The sequence below is a fragment of the Chiloscyllium plagiosum genome, unplaced genomic scaffold (genome assembly GCF_037043375.1).
Source record: "Chiloscyllium plagiosum isolate Xiang-an unplaced genomic scaffold, Cpla_swu_hap1 HiC_scaffold_3, whole genome shotgun sequence".
Taxonomy (NCBI): domain Eukaryota; kingdom Metazoa; phylum Chordata; class Chondrichthyes; order Orectolobiformes; family Hemiscylliidae; genus Chiloscyllium; species Chiloscyllium plagiosum.
This window is the reverse complement of record NW_028270141.1, coordinates 52,634,862-52,660,679: the sequence shown is the minus strand read 5'-3', so window position 1 is coordinate 52,660,679 and position 25,818 is coordinate 52,634,862.

Genomic DNA, 25,818 nt, shown 5'->3' with positions numbered 1-25,818 from the left:
ATGGGTTGGAATTTAAGTTAGCACTGATCAATCCTGAAGTTTTTCTGTAAGTAGAAGATGTAACAATGGATTTTGTGAAAACTTTGACTAAGGCTAAACTGAGAGAGCTAGTGGACAAATTAAGTAAAAACATAAATTTGTGAGGGTGATATGATTCCTTTGACCACCCACCATTTAGAGTTAATAGGAGAGAAATGTGTAAGTGATGTGATACAGCGAGAATTAGCAATACCTTTGTAAAAAAAATGAGAAAGAAAAGCACAAATTGGCAGGGAAATACAAAGAGAAATGAAAGAATGGGTTACAGGTACAAATGAAGAAAAGGGAAAAGGAAGAGAGAACAATGCAAGCAAAACAAACAGAAAGAGAAATGACAGTAAAAACAATTTGATTTGACCAGATATAAATTATGGGAGCAATGGAAATGAAAATAGAATTACAAAAAATTGTTAACCTCAGAGAGAACTCAGAAAAATTAGATTAGGGATAATAAATCAGAGGATGATTCTGATTTCAATAAGGAATTTGATATAATTATATGCCTTCATTTAGTGAGTACATTTACAAAGAATAGAGTTGAAAGATATTTGACCCAATTAAAAAATATAGCCATGATGTTGAAGTAGCCAGAAGATACTTAGACTTTAATATTACTAAATATCCTGCTGGATACATCTGCAAAGTTGTACACCAGAATGTCAGAAGAGCTATGTACAGACTATGAAACTGTTGAACTAGCAATACTCAAATGTATATTACTTTGTCCTCTAAGGTTATTAATCAAAATTTAGCAATATAAGGAATAAGTTTAAGCAGCCTTTTGTAGATTCTGCAGGAGGAAAATAAATGCTATAGGCTCAATGGTTTTGATCACTGTAGTTCAAGAAAGCTTTTGAGAATGTTAGGAAAATCATGATAATGAAAGAACTCCACAAAAATCTTCCAGTAGCGAACAAGACTTACTAGGATGACTTCCAAGTATCAAAGATCTGAGAATAAGCAGTTTTGGCTGACAACAATAATATTAGCCCGTTCAGTTATGATGTTAATACATGGCCGTGGAGGTTGGAACAGCTGAGTGGTCTACTTCTCCTTCTAATTTGTCAGCTCATTAATGGAGAAGTGGTCAGATGGGAATCAGTAAAAAAGTTGGAGAAATAGAAAAACTGCAGAAGAGAAAGGCTAGTTTTAGGAACAACAGAAAATATCAAAACAACGAAGGAGAGAAAGATTAGAACTTAAAAATAATGCAAATAAATTAAAATGCTTCTACTGAGATGAGAGCAAACATACAAAAGATGATTGTTGGATATTAAATAGAAGACCTAATGCAGGACTAAGAGTACCTAAGGAACCTTCAGAAAAGGTTGTAAGAATTAGATATTAAAACAACAGCAGTGATCAAGGGGAAGCATGTATCCCCTGGACCCTCTAGGAAGTGGGTGATGGCTGAGGACAGTCAAGAGAATTCTTCCTTGATTGCTGCTGAAGAGAGTCAGGCTACAGGAGAGTCTGGATATTTGATCTCAAAGAGATAATTGCTCCCTTAATCCTCCCCCCAAAAAACGTATTAAAGATGTGTTTCAAGATTTTGTCCATAGAAAATATTGTAATCAAAGAGACAAACCAATAAAAATATTGAGAGTATGAGAGTAAGTTATTCACTTCACATAAGTGACAATCAGAGGAAGCATTGACAGAAAATTATTAATTGGACGAATGTACCAAGATTCTTAACTAGTCCCATTATATAGAGTTGAATTAAAATTAAGGAGTGACTTTATACAAGGAAAAGTTGTTTTTGGAGTCATGCAACAAATTCATTTAAAGAACAAAGAAAAATGAGCATTACAGTACAGGAATAGGCCCTTCAACCCCACAAGACTCTGCCAACAGATAATGCCTTTCTCAACTAAATACCTTTCACCCCCACACAGTCTGTATCCCTCTATTTCCTGCCTATTCATTTTTCTGTCAAGGTATCTCTTTAACTAATGTATCTGCCTCCATCACTTCCTCTGGCACCACATTCCAGGCACGCTGTCTTAAAAAAAGTGCCTACCTTTAACTTACGTCCTCTAGAAATTGACATTTCTCCCCTGGGAAAGAGAATTCGACTATCCATTCCATCCATGCCTCTCATAGTTTTGAAAACTTCCAACAGGTTGATTCTCATCCTTCGACATTCAAGTGATAACAAACCAAGTTTGTCCAATTTCTCCTCATAGCTAATACCCTCCAAACTAAGCAACATCCTGGTAAACTGTTTCTGTATCCTTTCCAAAGCCTCTATATCCCTCTGGTAGTGTGGCAACCAGAGCTGTTTTCCAAATATGTTCTGACTAAAGTTCTATATAGCTGCAACATATCTTGTTAATTTTTATACACTGTGAACTGATGGATGAAGGCAAGTGTGTCATATGCCTTCTTGATAACCTTATTCACTTGTGTCATCACTTTTAAGGAACTGTGAATCATTTCACCAAGATCCCTCTGTGTATTAATGCTCCTGAGGGTTCTGGCATTTACTGTACATTTTCCTCATACATTAGATCTTCCAAAATGCACCAACTCTCATTTTTCTGGATTAAACTGCATCTGCCATTTCTCTGCCTAAGTTATCTATCTTTATATCTATCTTTATACCCAATCTATATATATCCTACTGTATTCTTTGGCAATTCTTCTCACTATCTGCTGCTCCTCCATTTTTTTGTGTCATCTGCAAATTTACTAGTCAGACCACTTACATTTTCTATGAATCGTTGATATATATTACTAACTACAGGGGTCCTTGCAATGTTATCTGTGGAACAACACTGGTTACAGATCTCCAGTCAGAAAAATACACTTCCACCTCTACTGTTTGTCTTCTATGACTAAGCTAGTTCTGTATCCATCTTAGGCAGATCCCAAGTGATTTCACCTTTAGTATTAACCTGCCATGAGAGAACTTGTCAAATGCCTTGCTAAAGTCCATATATAGGCAACATCTACCACCCTGCCCTCATCAATTGTCCTTGTCATTTCCTAAAAAACTCGATTAATTTTCAATCAAATTTCCCCCTGTCAATCTCTTGGAAAACATCAATGTTATGCAACTGTTTGAAGTCTTCATGAAAGAAGCAAATGACCTGTCTTCAGAAAATTGTTGAAAATATATACATATTGTAAATGGTACCCACTGCTGCAACAAACATCACTGGTGGAGAGAGTGAACTTTTGTGGACATGATGCCAATCAAATGGGCTTTTCTGGATGGTGTCAAACTTCTTGAATGTTGTTGCAGTTGCACTCATCCACGTAGGTTGAGAGTATTTCATCAATTAATTTGCATTATAAAAGAATTGTTTGTAGAATTTTGACAGGCCAGAATGTCAAGTGATTAGCAGACTAATGTCACTTGAATGATGCTTGTTTCATCTTTGTAGTAGCAAAGCTATCTTGCATATTCTGCAGGATGTCATGATTGGATTATCCATGGTTGTCCATTCTGAGCCTCACAATATGATCTAAATTAAGCATTTGCCGGTGCTTGCTGCTGGTCTGGGTGATGTGGCATGGGTCTTGGAGTTCAGGTGTGTGATATCTTTGCAAGACAATGTTGTCATGCCCATCTGGAAATGATTAATTCTAGGTTGTTTGTTTACTTACACAGTCTCCTGGCAATTCATGTAAGTACCAGGCTTCTTTACCTTCAAAATTGTATAACAATGGAGAATTTAGGTGTTAGCTGAAGGCATTTTGGCTTGAGTTGCCGATGAGAAGAGTAAACATAATCATTGTTTAGAGCAGAAAAGCTGTGAGGGGACTGATTGAGGGGCATAGACAGGGTGGATAGAAAGCAACTGTTACCCTTAGTTGAAAGGTCAATAACAAACGGACATAATTTTAAGGTTAAAGGCAGGAGGTTTTGAGGAAATTCTTTTTCACCCAGAGAATGGTAGGAATCCGGAATGCATCTGGAGGGAATTGAGTGGGAAACATCAAAATCATAAAACAATGAGCATTTGAAATGTCCCAAGATTCAAGGCTATGTATTAAATGGTAGAAAGTGGGATTAGTGTCGATTCAGAATGGTTTTAGACTGGTTCGTGCAGACTTGAAGGGCATCCTCCTTAGTGATTCTACATTTGGCAGTTTTGTTTTCTGACGTTAAGGTTCTTTCTTCAATGCTCATTGGTTTTTTTTTCAATGTTAAACTCCACATCCTCATTTTAACACCTTCTTTGGCTTCACATAGGGACCCAAATTATATCTGGACATGAGCAGAAATGAAAAGTTGAGGCAGGAGTCAGACCAGCTATGAACTTAATGAAAGATGGAGCAGGATCGAGAGATCAAACAGCCTACTACTAATTCACAGGGTTTCATGCATATTCATCCCTCTACATCTCTGTAACTTTTGCTAGCTCTCCAAACATCCATAGATATTTAATTTTGACCCCTTGCCCATGCCATCCTTAATTTTCATTGCTCAATCATTGGTAACATCTTTTTCATTCGCTCATACGATGTGGCCATCACAGCATTTACTGTACATTTTGAATTGCCATTGCAAAAGTGATGATGAACTGCTGTAATACAAATGGTGTTGGTACCCACTCTCTGCTGCTAGGGAAAGAATTCCAGGATTTTGACATTCTTTCTTGTCAAAGAGAGCCAGTCTGTTCAGTCAGCAACTGAAACACCCTCTGCTTTCTTGTGTGCAATTTCTGAAAATTTTTATTTAAAAAAAGATGTGATCAACACATTAATATCTGTTATATACAACATTGCATCTAGTATCAGAGGGCAAAGTCTGAGTAATTTAAGACAGAGATGAGGAGGAATTCCTTCTCAGGGGGTAGTACTTCTGCAGAAGTCTTTTTCACAGGCGGATACTGAGGCTGGGTTGTTAAGTGTATTCAAGGCTGAGAGACACCGATATTTAATTGGTAAGGAAATCATGATTTATGGGGGAAAGGCAGGAAAATGGAGGTGAGGATTATGATCAGCCATGATCTCTTTGAATGATGGAGCAGACTTGATGGGTTGAGTGGTCTTACTTTTGCTCCTACCTCTTATCGTTTTATAATTTAAGTGTTTGATCTGTAAATACAAGAACATTTGAACTATTTTTCTTATGAACTTGTTTGATGTTATCACTCATCTCTGGAGCAGGTGGAACATGAATTTGAGAGTAGAAACACTACCAGAACCACAAGAGCACTTATTACTATTCAATTTGAAATGGAATATTTCAATTAGAAGCATATGAGAACTACTGTGATAGCCCAGTTGGCTGTTATGGCTATGAGTAGATGTTATACCCTTGACTAAAGGTCTCACGGCTAATTAGATTTAATATCCTTGACTAGAGGTCATATGATGAGTTTAGGTGTGACACTTTTGCAAGATATTCGGTCAGTCAAAGAAATGGCTTCCGTGTATCTTTGTGTGGTTGTCATTTTAGGTGAAGTACTTTGAGATAAATCATTTTTCAAACTTCAAAACCAGATAATGAGAGTCCAGAGACAGTACATTCCTGTTAGGGTGAAAGGAAAAGCTGGTAGGTATAGAGAATGCTGGATGACTAAAGAAATTGAGGATTTGGTTAAGAAAAATAAGGAAGCATTTGTCAGGTATAGACAGGATAGATCAAGTGAGTCCTTAGAGAGTATTCTTAAGAGGGAAATCAGGAGGGCAAAAAGCGGACATGAGATAGCTTTGGCAAATAGAGTTAAGGAGAATCCAAATATATTAAGGACAAAAGGGTAACTATGGAGAGAATAAGGCCCCTCAAAGATCAGCAAGGCGGTCTTTGTGTGGAGCTGAAGGAGATGGAGGAGATACCAAATGAGTATTTTGCATCAGTATTTACTGTGGAAAAGGACATGGAAGATATAGAATGTAGGGAAATAGATGGTGACATCTTGAAAAATGTCCATATTACAGAGGAGGAAGTGCTGGATGCCTTGAAACACATAAAAGTGGATAAATAACCAGGATCAGGTGTATCCTAGAACTCTGTGGGAAGTCAGGGAAGTGATTGCTTGGCCTTTTGCTAAGATCATTGATAGTCACAGGTGAGGTGCCAGAAGACTGGAGATTGACTAATATGGTGCCACTGTTTAAGAAAGGTGGTAAGGACAAACCAGGGAACTATAGACTAGCAAGTCCGATGTCGGTGGTGAGCAAGTTGTTGGAGGGAATCCTGAGGGACAGTATGTCCATGTATTTGGAAAGACATGGACTGATTAGGGATAGTCAACATGGCTTTGTGCTTGGGAAATCATGTCTCACAAACTTGATTGAGTTTTTTGATGAAGTAACAAAGAGGATTGATGAGGGCAGAGCAGTAGACGTGATCTATATGGACTTCAGTGAGGCGTTTGACAAGGTTCCCTGTGGGAGACTAGTTAGCAAGGTTAGATCTCATGGAATACAGGGAGACCTAGCCATTTGGATACAGAACTGGCTCAAAGGTAGAAGACAGAGGGCGGTGATAGAGGGTTGTTTTTCAGACTGGTGGCCTGTGACCAGTGGAGTGCCATAAGGATCAGTGCTGGGTCCTCTACTTTTTGTCATTTAAATAAAATGATTTGGATGCGAGCTTAAGAGGTATAGTTAGTAAGTTTTCAGATGACACAAAAATTGGAGGTGTAGTGGTTACCTCGGATTAGAAGGGGCGGGGCTCAAGAGCAGAGGAGCGGGAAGTGGAAGAGATGCGGTGGAGGGCATCGTCGACCACGTCTGGGGGGAAATTACGGTCCTTGAAGAAGGAGGCCATCTGGGTTGTACGGATTTGGAACTGGTCCTCCTGGGAGCAGATGCGGCGGAGACGAAGGAATTGGGAATATGGGATGGCATTTTTACTGGGGGCAGGGTGGGAGGAGGTGTAGTCTAGATAGCTGTGGGAGTCGGTCGGTTTATAGTAAATGTCCGTGTTGATTCCGTCGCCCGAGATAGAAATGGAAAGGTCTAGGAAGGGGAGGGAGGAGTCTGAGACGGTCCAGGTGAATTTGAGGTCGGGGTGGAAGATGTTGGTAAAGTGGATGAACTGTTCAACCTCCTCGTGGGAGCACGAGGCAGCACCAATACAGTCATCTCCCACCTTTTCCTCCGCTACATCGATACTTCCATATCCGCCACAAATTCACCTGCACCTCCACACGCATCATCTATTGCATCCGCTGCACCCGATGTGGCCTCCTCTATATTGGGGAGACAGGCCACCTACTTGCGGAACGTTTCAGAGAACACCTCTGGGACACCCGGACCAACCAACCCAACCACCCCGTGGCTCAACACTTCAACTCCCCCTCCCACTCCACCAAGGACATGCAGGTCCTTGGACTCCTCCATCGCCAGACCATAGCAACATGACGGTTGGAGGAAGAGTGCCTCATCTTCCGCCTTGGAACCCTCCAACCACAAGGGATGAACTCAGATTTCTCCAGTTTCCTCATTTCCCCTCCCCCCACCTTGTCTCAGTCAAATCCCTCGAACTCAGCACCACCTTCCTAACCTGCAATCTTCTTCCTGACCTCTCCGCCCCCACCCCACTCTGGCCTATCACCCTCAACTTGACCTCCTTCCACCTATCGCATTTCCAAAGCCCCTCCCCCAAGTCCCTCCTCCCTACCTTTTATCTTAGCCTGCTGGACACACTTTCCTCATTCCTGAAGAAGGGCTTATGCCCAAAACATCGATTCTCCTGTTCCTTGGATGCTGCCTGACCTGCTGCGCTTTTCCAGCAACTCATTTTCAGCTATTGAGTACAGGAGTTGGATGTCAAGTTGCGACCGGACAGAACATTGGTTAGGCCACTTTTGGAGTATTGCGTGCAGTACTGGTCTCCTTCCAATCGGAAGGATGTTGTGAAACTTTAAAGGCTTCATAAAAGATTTACAAGGATGCTGCCAGGGTTGGAGGATTTTAGGAGAAAGTGAGGATTGCAGATGCTGGAGATCAGAGCTGAAAATGTGTTGCTGGAAAAGCGCACCAGGTCGGGCAGCATCCAAGGAGCAGGAGAATCGACGTTTCGGGCATGAACCCTTCTTCAGGAAGGAGGATTTAGCTATGGGGAGAGCTTGAATAGGCTGGGGCTGTTTTCCCTAGAGCGTTGGAGGCTGAGGGGTAACCTTATAGAGGTTTACAAAATTATGAGGGGCGTGGATGGGATAAATAGAAAAGGCCTTTTCCCTGGGGTTGGGGAGTCCAGAACTAGAGGGCATAGATTTAGGATGAGAGGGATAAGTTATAAAAGAGACCTAAGGGGCAACGTTTTCATATGGAGGGTGGTGCATGTGTGGAATGGGCTGGCAGAGGAAGTGGTGGAGGTTAGTACAATTGCAACATTTAAAAAGCATCTGGATGGGTATATGAATAGGAAGGGTTTGGAGGGATATGGGTTTGGTACTTGCAGGTGGGACTAGATTGGGTTGGGATATCTGGTCGGCAAGGATGAGTTGGACCGAAGGGTCTGTTTCTGTGCTGTACATCTCTATGACTCTATTTAAAGCAGTCATTATGCTTCCTTGAAAACTTTTAAGAGCAATTAACAAACATTAGAAAATTATAGTATGATTGTCTTTGTTCATGTTCTTTATGTGATGCTTTTCTTTTCTGTATGTTTGCCAAATAGTTCTATGATGATAATTAAATCCATTTATTCTCTTTTAAATCTTCCCATAAGTTAACACCAACAAATTTTCTCATGAGTAATTGTTTGACATCAAATGACAAAACAAATAGCTCCAAAGTAAGGCGCGATCTTGCAGCGAGGCAGCACATTTCTGACTGTTTTACCTCAGAGTTTGGAATTCTGAATTGCCTTGTACAAGGATATTGGAGTGAATGATGCTGGAAAAATAATATAATTGCAATGATGCACAGTTACAAATTGTCTGGCAAGGCCAGAGGATAGCAATTTGGCCCACGACTTACAAATCAAATTTACAGCAGGAAGTTAGAATTGGAACAGCGCAAAAATATTTTTCTATGGTATAAATAATGATGTAATATAAACAAACATGACTGGCTCAAAAGAGGATCAACTTAAACTGTTCAGATTAATTCTAGTAGGTAAATACTTTGAGTAAATTTAGATATTGCTTAACATATTTATATCTGTATATTTTATCATCTTAATGTAAGTATCAGCTATGGCTCAGGTTGCAACATTCTTGCCTTACGTGTTCACCAGCCACTGTAGTGACTTGAGTAGGAAATGTACTGGTATTCTGTACAGTATTGATGGAGTTCTGCACTTTGCAAGGTGCTATATTTTATAACTTTTTTCATCTGCTATTTTTCTATTTGTTCATGATTTGATTCTAATTTGCTCTGTCATTCTTCACTGTTCTCTGTTGCTTTCACAACCATTTAATTGATTTTTTTGTCCCATCATTCATTAAAGTCCTGTATGCCCCATTGGCCTCACTGCACAATTACTTGCTCCTGCTTCTAGCAAATAATAGCACAAGGACACAAGTTAAAAAGGTAAGAGAAAAACAGTCTAACTAATGCAGCAGGTTCTGAAATGCCCAACTCTAGCAAATGTTGGGTCAATATTTGTTAAATGTTAAATGTTAACTCGCTCAACAAGTCACCCTTCAAGTCACCGCTTTCATAACATCATCTTTCAACATCTTTAACATGAATGTCAGCTGATTCTGAAAGCTCAAATTTAAGAGAAAATCTGAAACTTCCCTGTTTCATTAGTGGTGCAATAAAACAGGTTAAAGGGCTGTTGAGAAATTTACGAGTCACATTTGCAAACTTGATAACAACTTCAAATTAGATGGTGTGATTTGAAAATTTTAGTATCCTCCAGAGTTGCAGAACAATTAACAAATAATGGGAAATGTTATGGGCAATTTAACTAATGGTAAACAGGGCTGTCATTTCTGAGTGCAATCAAATTCTGTAACACTATGTATTTCCTAGATGTCTGAGCCCCCTATTTGAAGTAGTGCTGTCATATTTATCAACCCTAATGGATGATTAATCTTAAATGTTACATTGACATTGTCAAATATATTTCTCCATTTAGTAGCAAATATATTTTCTTGAATAAATCATAAGGTTTTGTTTATAACTGTATGAAGCATTCCTGAAGTCCATCCCAGTGTTAAAGACAGAGTAGATTCCCTCATTGTCTATCCTGAGTGAGTCAGATCTGCAGTTGTGAGGTGCTCATGCTCCATTGGTCATGAGTTCAATACCTGCTTTGTGAGAAACATGTTAGAAGTAAGGCTTGTACAGAAGTGGAAGAGGCCCTTTAATTATATAGTGAGGTATTTATATATATAAAAAAATCTTTTGTTGCTGATTTTAGGATGAAGGTTCCATTACACCAGGCAATCTATGTGGTTCAAACAAATTGTGGATTATATTCAGAGGCCCTCCCCGTGGGCATATTCAATGGACCATGTGGGTCAAACAGATTACTGAGCACAGCAGTTACATGTTCAGAAGGCCAAATTATATCTGACACAGATTTCCTCAAGGTCCATCAGCACTGCCTAGATTTATAGCAGGACAAATGCCTGATGCACTTATTGTATTCACCATTTCTGGTTTGGGAGCTCTGTATCAGATTGTTGCCACACTGTTATTCTCAAAGCGAATCCAAACAAAAATTTATTTTTTTTATTGGAGCAGTTTAATTGATGCTATTTATTAAATTGGCCCAATTAACTATGTTAAAACCCTCTATTTGAATCCCAAAGAAAGGAATTAAAATTAATTTTTGTTAGGTTGTGAAACTCATAGCAATCTGATGATAGAAAGTTAAATAGACATAAGAAATAATAACAAGGGTTAAAAAAAGGAGAGCTGTATTTATATAGCACTTCGTTGATCATTGAGTGTTTCAAAGTACTTTACTACAAAGGAAGCACTTTTTGAAGTGCATTCACAGTTATCATAAAGGAAACACTGTAGCCTATTTGTGCACAACAAGTTCTGATAGATATCCATGTGATAATGACCAGAGAATCTGCTTTCCAGATGCTAAATGAAGAATCCTAGGGAGTGAAAACGTATTTGGAAATGAATTTAGTGGGTCCTCCCTTATGACATACACAAGTTGGACACAAGTTGATTCATTTAGCAGTTTTACTGTTTCGTTTCTTCTGGCTGAATATTGGTTAGGACGCTGGGGAGAACTCCCCACTATTTTCTTCGTAATGGCACATTGAAATTATTCATGTCCACCAAAGCAGACAGATGGGACCCTTTGTTGAACCTCTCATCCTGAAGACAGAACCTCTATGTGCCACAAGCTCAGCAATGTTCGAGTGTGAGTTTAGGTTTTCATGCTTAAGTCCGGAAGTGAAATTATGTTGGAACTCTAAAGTGAGAATGCTACCAATTGAGCTACAATCACTATAAATGCCCTATAGCCCACAGCTTTGGATATTTTGATTTTGTTTTCTTCTCATTTCACTCTTTTGATCTCATTTGTGCTCAACACTGAGCAATAAGTAAGAGAGAAACTGGGAGATGTGACTGGAAGTACAGAGGAAGCTGCAAGTTGATAGGAGACATGAAAGAACAGGAAATGTAGCAGAAGTGAAATAACTGGAGCTTCTAGTATAGCCCATTAAAATGGAAAGAGAGGTGTGTGATGGACCAGGATCAAATTGCGAAATAGTACTTGAGTAAGCCATGAGCTAAAGAAAGAAAGAAGTGAGATGGCGAGCTTTGGAACCTAGTCTGCACAGAATCTGTGATATTTGTCTTGTAACACAGATTATAGGAGGTAAAGTTTTAGATGGGTTTAATTTTACACACTGTACAATGTTGTAGAGATGCTGAGGAGAGATTGGGAGAGATTATGTTTTGATGGGCTTGGTGACCTTCTCTGTGCCATAATGACTCAAGGACACAAATACATGACCATGAGTTGACAGTGATGGTGGACAATGGTGACACGTAATGTAGGCATATCACATTGCCAGGGCAGAACTAAATTCACCTGATGAGTTGGAGGTCAGATTCAAAGGTTGGCTGAGCAGCAAGCAGGAGTGTGAAGCCCCATTCAGTGTAGTTTATCCAAGGGAAAGATAGAATATTCTCTTGAGCTGCAATGTTTTAGAATAAAGTCAATTGATAACTGAACTTATAATAAAACAGAATATGGTTGATTTGCAAGCTTTTAGCGCCTTTCACTACCTAAGGATGTCCTAAAGTGTTTTTACAACTATGAATTTTGAAGTGTTATAATGTCAGGAAGCCCATTTGTGCACAGCAAGGTTTCACAGTTGGCAATGTAAATGAATGGTGATACGCTTCCCATTGTCATGGGTTGGTGTTCAATATTTTTTCACTACACTGCCACCCTTCAGCCTCGAAGATAGCATCCAGCAGCAACACTGGGTTGTATCATAATTTTTTTGACAAAGTTTAAACTGTGTTCATCCTGAGGCCATGAATTTATTTGTTCTATTTTATCAAACTCACCACTCACCACCCAGCAACCTCCGTATACATCACATCATCCTCTGCCACCTACAAATGGACCCCACCACCAGAGATATATTTCCCTACCCACCCTAATCTGCATTCCATAAAGACCATTCCCTCCTTGACTTGTCAGATCCATGCCAACCACCAACCTACTCTCTGTTCCTGGCACCTTCCCCTGCCACCGCAAAAATTTAAAATCTGAACTCAAACCCTCCTCTTATCTCCGTCCAAGGCCCCAAAGGAGCCTTCCACATCCATCAGAGTTTTACCTGCACTTCCACACATGTCATTCACTGTATTTGATGCTCCCGATGCAATCTCCTCTACACTGGGGAGACAGGACGCCTACTTACAGAACACTTCAGAGAACATCTCTGGGACACCTGCACCAACCAATCCTACTGCCCCATAGCTGAACACTTCAACTCCCCATCCCACTCTGCCAAGGATATGCAGGTCCTGGGCCTCCTCCATCGCCAGACCCTGATGCCTGAAGGAAGAACACCTCATCTTCCGACTTGGGACTCTCCAACCACACGGGATCAATGGATTTCACCAGTTCCCTCCTTTCTCTAGGCCCCACCTTATCCCAGATCCAACCTTCCAACTTGGCACTGCCCTCAAGACCTGTCCTACTTGTCCATCTTCCTTCCCACCTATCCATTCCACCCCCCTCTCTGACCTATCCAAATTACCCCCACCTCAATCCACCTATCGTACTCTCAGTTACATTCCCCCAAGACCCACCCTCCTCCTATTTATCTCTCCAGCCCTTGATTCACAAGCTTCATTCCTGATGAAGGGTGTTTGCTCAAAAAGCCGATTCTCCTGCTCCTCGGATGCTGCCTGACAAGCTTTTCCAGCACCACACTCTCGACCCACCACAATAAGAACCTACCCCACTCCTATGGCATTTCAAATATCTAATTCCAGCCCTATCTTCCCAGGCATCATTCCCAGAAAAACTCTCCACTCAATGGATACTCTTGCACATGCATCATCTTTAAACATTACTGTGTATCTGGATGAGCCCTGGCATTCCAAATTTACCATGCTCGTTCATGGACAAAATGGAATGTGTTGGAGAAGGAGAAGATGGCATCAGGGTCATGGTGAAGGGATTGGTGCAGAGGAGAGGCCCCCAGGGCTAAGTGTTCAGAACAGACTTCCAAGGATTTTGTGAGGGTTGGAGGATTTGAGCTATATTGAGAGTCTGAATTGGCTGGGGCTGTTTTCCCTGGAGCGTCGAAGGCTGAGGGGTGACCTTATGGAGGCTTATAAAATCATGAGGGGCATAAATAGAGTAAATAGACATGGGTTTTTCCCGAGAGTGAAGGAGTCAAAAACTAGAGGGCATAGGTTTAGGGTGAGAGGGGAAAGATTTAAAAGTGGCCTAAGGAGCAACTTTTTATGTACAGAGAGTAGTGCTCGTATGGAATGAGCTGCCAGAGGAAGTGATGGAGGCTGGTACAATTACAACATTTAAAAGGCATCTGGATGGGTATATGAATAGAAAAGGTTTAGTGAGATATGGGCCGACTGCTGGCAAATGAGACTAGATTAATGTAGGATATCTGGTCAGCATGGAAAAGTTGGACAAAAGGGTCTGTTTCTATGCTATACATCTCTGGCCATCTCATACTCAATCTATCTCTGCTACTGCATCTACCTCCCTTCACGGTCCATGCCCTGCCACTTTCACTATTGCCTGGAATGCCTTCCCTCACATGCTGTCATTAGCCTCCCACACCATTGACCCTGCATGCCCTCTGTGCTGTCTCCTCAGTCCTTGAGTTCACCTCATGAATTTCCCCCACATACACCAGCATGAACAACTGTGCCAATCATCGCCACCTCATTCATTGTCCCCCATTGGCCCATCACAGAAGAAGACAGCCCATAGCAGGGTAGTGAGAGCCCAGATGGGTGGATGTGTACCTAAAATCCATTGTCTTACCCATTTGGAGTACTGTATCCAATTTTGGTCCCCACAACTCAGGAAGGACATACTGGCACTGGAGCGTGTCCAGAGGAGATTCACACGGATGATCCCTGGAATGATAGGTCTAACATATGAGGAATGGCTGAGGATCCTGGGATTGTATTGATTGGAGTTTAGAAGATTAAGGGGAGATCTAATAGAAACTTACAAGATAATACATAGCTTGGAAAGGGTGGACGCTAGGAAATTGTTTCCGTTAGGCGAGGAGACTAGGACCCATGGACACAGCCTTAGAATTAGAGGGGGTAAATTCAGAACAGAAATGCGGAGACATTTCTTCAGCCAGAGAGTGATGGGCCTGTGGAATTCATTGCCACGGAGTGCAGTGGAGGCCAGGACTAAATGTCTTCAAGGTAGAGATTGATAAATTCTTGATGTCACAAGGAATTAAGGGCTACGGGGAGAATGCGGGTAAGTGGAGTTGAAATGCCCATCAGCCATGATTGAATGGCGAAGTGGATTCGATGGGCCGAATGGCCTTACTTCCGCTCCTATGTCTTATGGTCTTATGGTCTAATTCTGTCTCCACTGCTCTCTGTGGCAAGGAGTTCCACAGACTCACAACTCTCTGAGAGAAGTACAAGGAGACTTAGTTACAGAATAAGGGGACACTCATCTGAAATGGAGATGTGAAGGAATGTCTTCTTCCAAAAGGCAGAAAAGGTCTGGAATTCTCTACTACAGAGAGTTCTAGACTCTAGATTACCGAAAGGATTTACTGAGATGGTAGGTAGATTTTTGAAATTTCAGGGAGTTGATGGTTTTGCTGAGCTAGCACAATAAGAGTCAAGGCCCTGGAGCAGATATTATCGAATGGCAGAGCCAGCTTGAGGGACCAAACAGTCTACTCTGGCTCCTATTTCTTCTGTTCTTACTTACCAGCAATCTCGTGGTTACCAATGTGTAGCATAAATGAATAAAACTATAATTGAATATCTGAACGTTCCCTGGTTTTCCAGTGAGCTTAAATAATTCTAACTGCAAATTGTCCAGTAAAATGCGGGTAAGTGGAGTTGAAATGCCCATTAGCCATGATTGAATGGTGGAGTGGACTCGATGGGCCGAATGGCCTTACTTACACTCCTATGTCTTATGGTCTTATGGTCTAAGATAGGGACTGCTCTTGGGGGGATGCAAAAAACATCCCACCACCTGAGTGAGTACCAGACTTTATTACAATGAAACTCTAATGTTCACCATGTTATCAATGTTATCCATTAGAACATTCATTGCAATTCCTTTTCTCTGCTGTGCCTTGGTGGTTCCGATATCCTTCTCATGATCTCCCCAGAAATATCCAGCTCCACCGAAAGCCACTACCCCAATCTCTGGGGATGAAATTGCAGAAGTCCTGAGGAAACACCAACAAAGTTGGCTCCTGCAACCCCAACAGCCCAGATACTGACACCTCGAATAATACTGAAGGTATTGAATGTGTGGGCATGTAATCTGGTGAACATCTCAGTACAACAGCTCTGCAGCTGGCTAAAGAAGAAATGCTTCATGCTGCTTGTTAACAGGTACTTGCTCAGCTCCAGGCTGAGGACTTACCCTGTGGTGTTGGACTTTGTCCACATGCACAGGGATTAACAGGAGGGACAAACAGATATATGGGAGGCAATGGCTCATGGCTCAGAAGCTGCAGCAATACAACAACCCCTAGGATTGTCTGGCTGCATCTATGGACAGGTTGGTTGGTAACTGCCAAGGAGTTCCAAACCAAGCAATTTCAGGGGCTGCAGGTGAGGCACCTTCAGATACACTCCATTGGCCCACCCATTGGTTCTGAAGACAGTAGGTATTGAGACAGGAGCATGGAGAATCCTGCCAGTAAAAGTAAAAGCCCGGGAGCATCAACTTGACTCGAGCAACAAAACCCTTGGCATGCCTGGCCTTTCTAGATACAAACACCTCCAGCTTCACTCAACCAAGCCTCCAGACTCAATGTCTGAACACGCTCACTCCACTGCAGCTGCATTCTGAAAGCTTGTGATTTCAAAAATCTAATGGACCATAACCTAATGTCATATGACTTCTGACTTTGTCCACTCCAGTCCAGCACCAGCACCTCCTAATCATTTCTAAGGATACACCTGACAGACTGATCATCTGTCCCCTCAAGCAACATAAACAAGCAGCACCATGCATGATGTGCCAGGATCCTGACAGATGCCGATGCATCTCCCTGGCTGCATTGGCCTTACCCTCCAGACTTGCTACTACAGAGTCAACTGACTGACTATGGGCCTCTGCCTGGGCTACAGACACAAGGACATCCTAAGTGAAATTACTCTGGCTGGATGCCAGACTATGGCCCAATTCCTGGACTGGCATGAGAGGCCTCCCTTGACTTATTGTTTTAGTCTCATCACTGATAGGTGCTTTCATAGATTTCAGTAAGGACAGTAACTAAATACACTATTGAATTAAACACAGATTAAACACTGTTAGAACCTAAACAACAGTTTTAACCATAGAAACTTTAAATAGGCTTCCTAACCTTAGGATCACTTTCACTGTTACCACTCACCTTTCCCTCCCTGCTTGCTAGTCAGAAAGTTTGGAGCCTTCGGAGATTCTGCTCACCACTGAGGAAAACACAGATTAAAGTGTTTTCGGTTGCTGAAGGTTTTGCTGTCTGTTCTCTTGGTTTGGAATAGACCTGTCACTGGAAGTTCTTGTTCAGACAGCACTTGGTTGACTCCTCCTCTTGAATGTCCTTTGTTGCAGTAATGCCCTTGGCTTGTCTTCCTGATTCAGTTTCTCTGTTTGGCCTCTGTGGTTCTTGGTTCCAAAGCTGCTTGTTGGAGCTACAGCCTATGGGCAGCTGTTTTCTGTCAGTCAGATCAGGGCTAGCAGTTATACAGACTGTGTGACCTGTTATCTCCCCTCAAATCTGCATTGTTTGTTATGTTTCTGGTGTTTCCTCTGAAGTCAATTGGTTTCCCAGTGGTTAGAGTATGTGAGCATAGACTTTGACTGAGGTTGAATGTTCAGTATCTTTGCCAGTTTCATACTGTCTGTGCTGGGTAGCACGAGGTGTAGAAGCTCAGTCTAGAGTGCTCAGTTTGGTTAATTGTTATCTTAGAGCTCAGGTGTAAATTGTACTTCCACGTTGAACAATAGACCCAGACTGAAATCATTCTGGCTCTGTGTGTGTTTGTGCAGCCTGAGCTTAGAATTTTGTCCAGTGTTCTTATATATTAGAAAAGTCCAGGATCTTGTCCAGTATTTTAGATGATGGGGATTTTTACTCAATCCTGCACTGGCATATAGATCAGGTATGAGATCGACAAAATCCAATGCTATAGTGCAAGTTGTGTGCTCTCTAGACTGCTTTACAACTAGACAAGCTGCCTGATTCTGTGACTGCACTGCGACTGTCATGGCAAACCAAAGATGCTGTGAGCCTGCAAGTAGATGCTAAAAGTGTGAGCACCTACAGATGATAGAACATTGCTATTTTGTTTTCATTCTTTGTGGTTAACTGTGTCTTTCAGTGCTATATTTTCAAATGAGATATCATACTGAAGTTGCACATACTGGTTTAGGTGAATATAAAATGTCCCTTGATTATATTTAAAAACCACCAGTGGAGTCCTCCTGGTGCCCTCACTAATTGGCACCTCCAAAAACAGGTTCGTTCATCATTTGAAATGATGTGGATGAGCCAGTGTTGGACTGGGGTGGACAAAGTTAAAAATCATACAATGCCAGGTTATAGCCCAACAGATTTATTTGGAAGCACTAGCTTTCTGAGTGCTGCTTCTACAACAGCTACCTGATGAAGGAGCAGTGCTCCGAAAGCCAGTGCTTCCAAATAAACCTGTTGGACTATAACCTGGTCTTGTGCGATTATTAACTTCATCATTTGAAAGATAGCAGACCCATTTTTATATGGAGCTTTTCATGACATTATTGGAGCATTTCATTACGTAAAGTCAAGTCACTTTGTAGTGCAGGAAAACCAATGTATTGTCTTGCTACTTTGAGACCTTGCTGTGCAAGAATTGCCTTGCTTAGATTACAACACTTATAACACTTTAGTTGGAACCCATTGGTTGTGAACAGCTTTAGGGATTTCCTGAAGACATTAAAGGAATATTATATATGCAACTTCTATCCAGATTTCTATCAATAATGAGACATGATGTTAAGGCTTCTGATAAGGGTGAAACATTTCAATCAATCTGAGACATATTAAACTTTCTTGACGAATCTTGTCACTTCAAGAAAGCTGAGGAACAGATTAATGTTATTGAATGTTTCCACCCTTGATTCCCGTACAAATGTCTGTGTGTGTCTCATTGTAGTTCAGAACTATACTTGGCAGTGCTAATCACAATTAAGGTTATTGCATTTTCAGCTTATCTTAACACACATGACAGTTACTTAAATTGAAGCTCAATTGCAATCTCAGTGACAACTTTGAATAGAAATAATTCAACTTTGCTTTCTTTCCTTTTTACTGACTAAGCAAAGCTGTTGGACAATATTTGCAAATGATAATGTTAAAGTGAGTTTTTTTTTAAATTTCTAATTAACCTTTTCAGTGATGTGAGATTTGCAATTCATATATTTCATTTAAACTGATGATTCTCAGTCATTCTGCTTTTACTGAGATGTTTACTTCATCACTACAGTTGAAGGATTAATGGGTATCTTAAAATAAACATGCCTGGTAGGGTACTTTGAACTTGGTTGCTCCATTTGTTAAACCTAGACTTAGTTACTGTCCTTGTGTCTATTCAAATGAAAACACAAGCTTAATGTCATCTACACATTGGTTTGAGATTTTTGACCATGCAAAGATATACAGCATCATTGCAGATCTGCACCTTTTTGAAAAATCAGTGTGCATTATGAAATGAAGCCGGTGCTACTGCAGGTACTGGTGAGTCACACGAGGGCAATTTTAATCTACTGAAACAGTGGAACTGGAATGTTTCTCTATCACGTCACGGTGCTGATCTCACTACAGTAGTTTTAGGTTGCTGACAATTGGGTGGTTCGTCAGGTTTGAAAGATGTATGATTGTTATCTATCAAACAAAGAAGTTTGATAATTTTCATGTTTGGTGTTTACAGTGTATCCTGGTCAACTCAGGGACAAACCTAATAATGATTTTGGCAGTCCTCTCAGGTATTATTGTACTCATCAAGCAGAGACTATTGTGAGTGTTGTGATGTCAGTTATTCTCTTGTAGTTGGGGTAGATTGTGTCCACTATCTCGTTTCCTTGATTGGGTCTAAGAGTCGACTTGGTTTAGAATGGTTAAGGAAAAGTGTTAGTGAGTCGTAACAAGAAGAGGCTCTTTAGGATTTATTTTATTACATAATAACAATTTGCTACAAGTTACATTATTAAAATAAAGTTAAAAATCACATAACGCCAGGTTATAGTCCAACAGGCTTAATTGGAAGCATTAGCTTTCGGAGCACCGCTCCTTCATCAGTGGTTGTGGAGTACACGATTGTTAGACACAGAATTTATAGCAAAAGCTTACAGTGTGATGTAACTGAAATTATACTTTGAAAAATAACTTGGTTGTTTGTTAAGTCTCTCAGCTATTAGAATGACAATGATAGTTTCACTTCTTTCATATGTAAATCACAAAACTTTTTTTAAAGTTACATTCTCAGGTTAACTGTAACAATTGGTGTGAGCACAGATTAGTTGTTGAGATGTTGAAGGTGTTAATCTTCTGTGTTCCCTGTCTGTGCCATAATGTTTAGACTGATTCTAATCTAAAAAATGAGTAAACAAAGTCTTACATGAATTCATGCAGTTTTTGAACAAAGTACAACGTAACTCTGCAAGTACAAATTCACCCCACAAACGTATATGTGTATGTGTGCATGTGGTTTTTTTTGTGCATGTATCTGGGGTGGGGGTTTGTGAGTGTCTGTGTGAGAGAGTGTATATGTGTGTGTGTAAGTGTAAAGTGTCTACATCTGTGAGAGTGTGCATGTGTGAATGTGGGAGTGTGTGTGCCTGTAGGAGTGTGCGTGTGTGTTTGGGGTGGGGGTTGTGAGTGTCTGTGAGAGAGAGTGTATATGTGTGTGTGAGTGTGATGTGTTAAGTCTGTGAGAGGGTGCATGTGTAGTGTGGGAATGTGTGTGTCTGTAGGAGTGTGTGTGAGTGTCTGTGCGTGTATCTCTGTATAGGAGTGCGTGTGTGTATGTGTGTGTGCACATACGTGTGCATAGGATTGTCGGTGTGTGTGTATAGTGCAATGGTGGTCACCTGTAGTGTGACATGAACCCAAGGTCCCGGTTGAGGCCCTCCCTATGGGTACCGAACTTAGCTATCAGCCTCTGCTTGGCCACTTTTCGCTGCTGTCTATCCTGAAGTCCACCTTGGAGGATGGTCACAGAAGGTCCGAGGTCCAATGTCCTGGACCGCTGAAGTGTTCCCCAATTGGGAGGGAACACTCCTGTCTGTTGATTGTTGTGCAGTGCCCATTCATCCGTTGCCATAGCCTTTTTCTCGGTTTCACCAATGTACCATGCCTCAGGGCATCCTTGCCTGTTGCGTATGAAATAGACAACGTTGGCTGAGTCACATGAGTATCTGTCATGTACATGGTGCGGGGTGTCCCCATACATAATGGTGGCATCTATGTCCACACTCTGACACTTCTTGCAGTGCTTACCGTGACAGGGTTGTATGGAGTTGCCCTGAAAGCTGGGCAGCTTGCTATAAAAAATGATCTGTTTGAGGTTTGGCGGTTGTTGAAAGGCAAGCAGTGGAGGTGTGGGGAAGGTCTTGGCGAAGTGCTCATTCTCATTGATAATGTGTTGCAGGCTGCGAAGAACATGGCGTAGTTTTTCAGCTTCTGGGAAGTACTCAACAACAAAGTGTTCCCTGTCAGTTGCAGCACGTGTCTGTCTCCTGAGGAGGTCATTACGTCGGAACTGGCGGTTGATGAGTTGAGCATTGTAACCCGTTCTTATGAGAGCATCCCTGAGTATTTCCAGGTGCCCATCACGTTCCCCCTCACCTGAACAGCTCCAGTGTATGCGTAGGGCTTGTCAGTTAACCTGAGAATGTAACTTTAAAAAAAGTTTTGTGATTTACATATGAAAGAAGTGAAACTATCATTGTCATTCTAATAGATGAGAGACTTAACAAACAACCAAGGTATTTTTCAATGTATAGTTTCAGTTACATCACATTGTAAACTTTTGCTATAAATTCTGTGTCTTACAATCGTGTACTCCACAAGCATCTGATGAAGGAGCAGTGCTCTGAAAGCTAATGCTTCCAATTAAACCCGTTGGACTATAACCTGGTGTTGTGTGATTTTTAATTTTGTACACCTCAGTCCAACACCGGCATCTCCAAATTATGAATAAAATAGACATTGTCACTGAAACATTGAAGTGGTCAGGATGCTAACATTCACGTTACAAAATGCTAATTTATTTTGTCTTTCCTCAGCCATGTCTGATATTATCATATTGGGTGGAGTTTAATGCAGTCTCCAACATTCACCTTATCATCACCTTATATTCGATTGCCATACTCAAGGACTGTCTGACAGTAATGCTTAGAAATGGAATGCAAACATGTTGAAATGTCCTTCCTAGCCTGCTATGGTAATTTGATCTTCATCACAAGACATGTAAACACTTTGCAGGCAGCCATCTTAGAGGCACTTGAATAAAGACTTCATTCTGACCAGACAGCTGCTTGGCTAACATAGAGCAGGTGAGCTGGTTTGAATAAACTCACCATTAGGATGCCTAATGCTCCCCTTCAAAGAAGCTAGGAAACTGAATATAATGACCCAAAAAACTGATCATTGTACTGGAGAGATGACCGCTGCTGAATTAATGGTGTGGATTGACATATGGAAGTATGATATATGTTGCCATCATTGAAACATAGTTGAAGGACAGACTGTACCAGTGACTCAACATTCCGCGGTGCAGGATATTGTTATGACATGGGGTAAACCCCTCTGCTAATTTAAACCCGACACACACTCAAGTTCACCTCGCACCATAATCTGTCAAATTTCAAGAGGCAAAGAACCATCCCAGATCTCATTATTCATTAAACCCAGAACAGATCATTAACAGAAGAACTATTTACAATTCCTTTCTCTTAAACCTAACTTTTACCTCCCACTCACAAGACTGGTCCAATAAATTCCCTCTGAAATTTACAGCAAATCACTTTCAAACCTAGTTGTCATCTTTGGATATCAAACTTTCTCTGTAGATTTCTCTAGGTTGGCTTCGGTCTTCTGCTGCACAAATTTCTTATGGACAGGTACCTTTCAGAGAGCTATTCTACTGGAAGTCTTTACTTGTGGGTTCTCCATGCTGTTCTCCCCCTAACTGTTCAAAATGTCTGGTTTTATACCCCATTGGATCCATTATAAAACATTGGATCATTTCATTGGTTTGATGTCATCCCCAACAGTAAAATTCAAATTCAATTGGATTTTGATCTATGGGGCACAAATTAAACTGGTTGGCCGAATTTGAATTATTTTTGTACCATGGCAACATAGCACCCACTATTTGTGTTAACCAAATATTACATTTTTAAATTGTTCAGCACACTTTGTGCTTTCAGTCTTCGCCAGCTTTCTCTCTCTCTTAAAGATACAATACACACCTACACATTCATAACAATATTTAAGTGAGACAGAGGTGGGTGCAAAAACAGTGATGGTTAGCACCATTAATTAAGGAGTTGATTACGGCAATAAGGAGAGATGATATTGTCGAAGAATCCTCAAATGAGGCTTTATGAGTAGAATTTAAGAATATTAAAGGGACAGCCACTTTACTTGCCGTATATTACAAAATCAGCGGGAAATAGTGAAATAAATGTGTAGACTGTTCACAGAGATTTTTCGAGTGATAATTGAGTAGTTATACTAGAGTAGTTCAACTGAACATAAAAAGGGAAAGGCATAGTATTAAGGGTTTAGAGGGGCAGATTTCTTGACATGTATCCAGAAGAGTTTTTTTTTGTATCAATATGTGGAAGGGCTAACAACTGCTGGATCTGGTTCTGTGGAAAAAAGCCAGACAAGTGTTTGATGTGGCAGTGGGAAGTCATTTTAATGATAGTGACCACCATGTGTTGCAGTTCAAATTTGATCTGGACAAAGAAAAGATAACCTGCAAAGTTGGTTTTGGATTGTGGGGAAGGCAGATTTTATTAGAATAAAGCAGGATCTGGCCATAGTTGACTGGGAAAATCTCTTTGTAGGTAAGATTACAGTGGAGCAGTGGGGGGCATTCAAAAAGGGAGCAGGGGCAAGTACAGATCCAACATGTAACCTTTAGAGGGAAGTGTTGGAGCAATAGGTTCAGAGAACCCTGAATGTTTGGCACAATTAAGGACTGGGTAAGGAAGAATAAGAAGGGCCTTTAGTAAGTGTAAAGGGAGCAATTCAGCTGCAGCCCCGGAGGAATACAGAAAGTGCAGGAGGGAACTTAAGAAAGCAATTAAAAGACAAAAGGGGGGCATGAAAAAGGTCTTGTGAACAGGATTAGGGATAGTCCTAAAATATTTTATCAATACATTAAAGGGAAGAGATTAATCTGGGAAAGCGTAGGGCCTACTGGTGAAAAGGGGGCAATTTGTGCATGAAGCCGCTAGTATTGGAATATTGTTAAATGAATACATCTCTTCAGTCTTCACTCTGAAAAAGGAGAAAGTAGGTATGGAATTCAAGAAAAGGGACTGTGACGAACTTGCACAAGGAAATGGGGAGGTATTGGAATCCAGTTTGGGCTTTAAAGCAGGCAAATTTCTTCGCCCGGATGAATTGCATTCTCAGGCTGCTGTGGGAGGTGAGGCAGGAATTGTGGGAGTTCTGATATAAACTTTTAATTTCTATCTGGCCACGAGGTAAGAGCATGAGGACTGGAGGATGGCCAACGTGGTTCGACTTTTCAAGGTGGATATTAGAGATGAACCAGGAAATTACAGACTGATGAGTCTCACATCGGTGGTAGGAAAACTGTTGGAGAAACTTCTGAAGGAGCAAATGAATATCTATTTGGAAAGACATAGGTATATTAGGGATAGTCAGCATGGCTTTGTCAGAGAGAGGTTGTGTTTAACAAATTTATTCGAATTTTTGAAAATGCGACCAAATGTGGCAATGAGTGAAGTTCGGTTGATGTAGTGTATATGGGTTTGTTAAGGTCCTACATGGGAGACTGATCAAGAAGGTTAAAGCACTTGACATTGAAGAAAATTTGTGAGATGGAACAGAAACTGGTTTGGTAATAGGACACAAAGGGTAGTGGTAGAAGGCTGTCGAGTGACTGGAGGCTGGTGTCCAGTGGTGTATCACAAGGATCAGTACTGGTACTCTTATTGTTTGTTATATACATCAATGATATAGATGAAAATATGGAGGGAGTGTTAAGCAAATTTGCAGACTGCACCAAGATTGGTAGAGTGGTTAATAGCGGAGACGTTGGTTGTAGGTTACAGGAAGATATAGATGGATTGGTCAGAAGGGCAGGCCAGTAGCAGATGGTATTTAACTTCAATAAGTATGAGGTGATGCACTTTGGAAGGAGAAGCAAGTATGAGGGAGTATTTAATGAATGGCAGGACACTGGGTAACTGAGGATCTTGGGGTAATTATTTACAGATACCTGAAGTTGACACAGTAAGTGAATAGGATAGTTAAAAAGGCATATAGGACCCTTGCTTAAGTCATTTGTGGCATAGAATATAGGAGTGAGGAGGTAACGCTGGAGTTTTACAGAGTGTTGGTTAGGCCACAGCTGGAGTACTGTGTACAGTTCTAGTCAGCTCACTAAAGGAAGGATGTGTTAGCTCTTGAGGCGGTACAGAGGAGAGACTAGGTCTGGGGGAAAAAAAGTAAAATATGCAAATGAAGCAAAATGTTTGAGTCACCTGGTATTCTTACACTTACGGCAAAATCCATTTCTCATGGATTAGCCTCTTCCTCTATGAGTACAACTGTACCATGTGATGATACTCCACGTCTGAAGGATTTGATTTGCTTCAATATCCATTGTAAGTTGGGGGAATATCACTGGCAACGAGGAGCTTTATTTAGATATACAGCAAAGACTTTGAGGATGTCATTTGGACTTGACTGTAAGATCAATCTTTGGTCTGAGTAGGGAGCAATATATTGGTGTGGAAGAGTGCGGTGCTGGTAAACATAGCCGGTCAGGCAGCATCCAAGGAGCAGCAGAATCAATGTTTCAAGCACAAACCTTTCATCAGGATTGAGGCTTGTGGCCCATGGGGGCTGAGAGATAAATGGTGAGGGTGGTTGGGCTGTGGAGAAGATAGCTGGGAATGCAATAGGTGGATGAAGATGAAGGTGAAGATTGGAG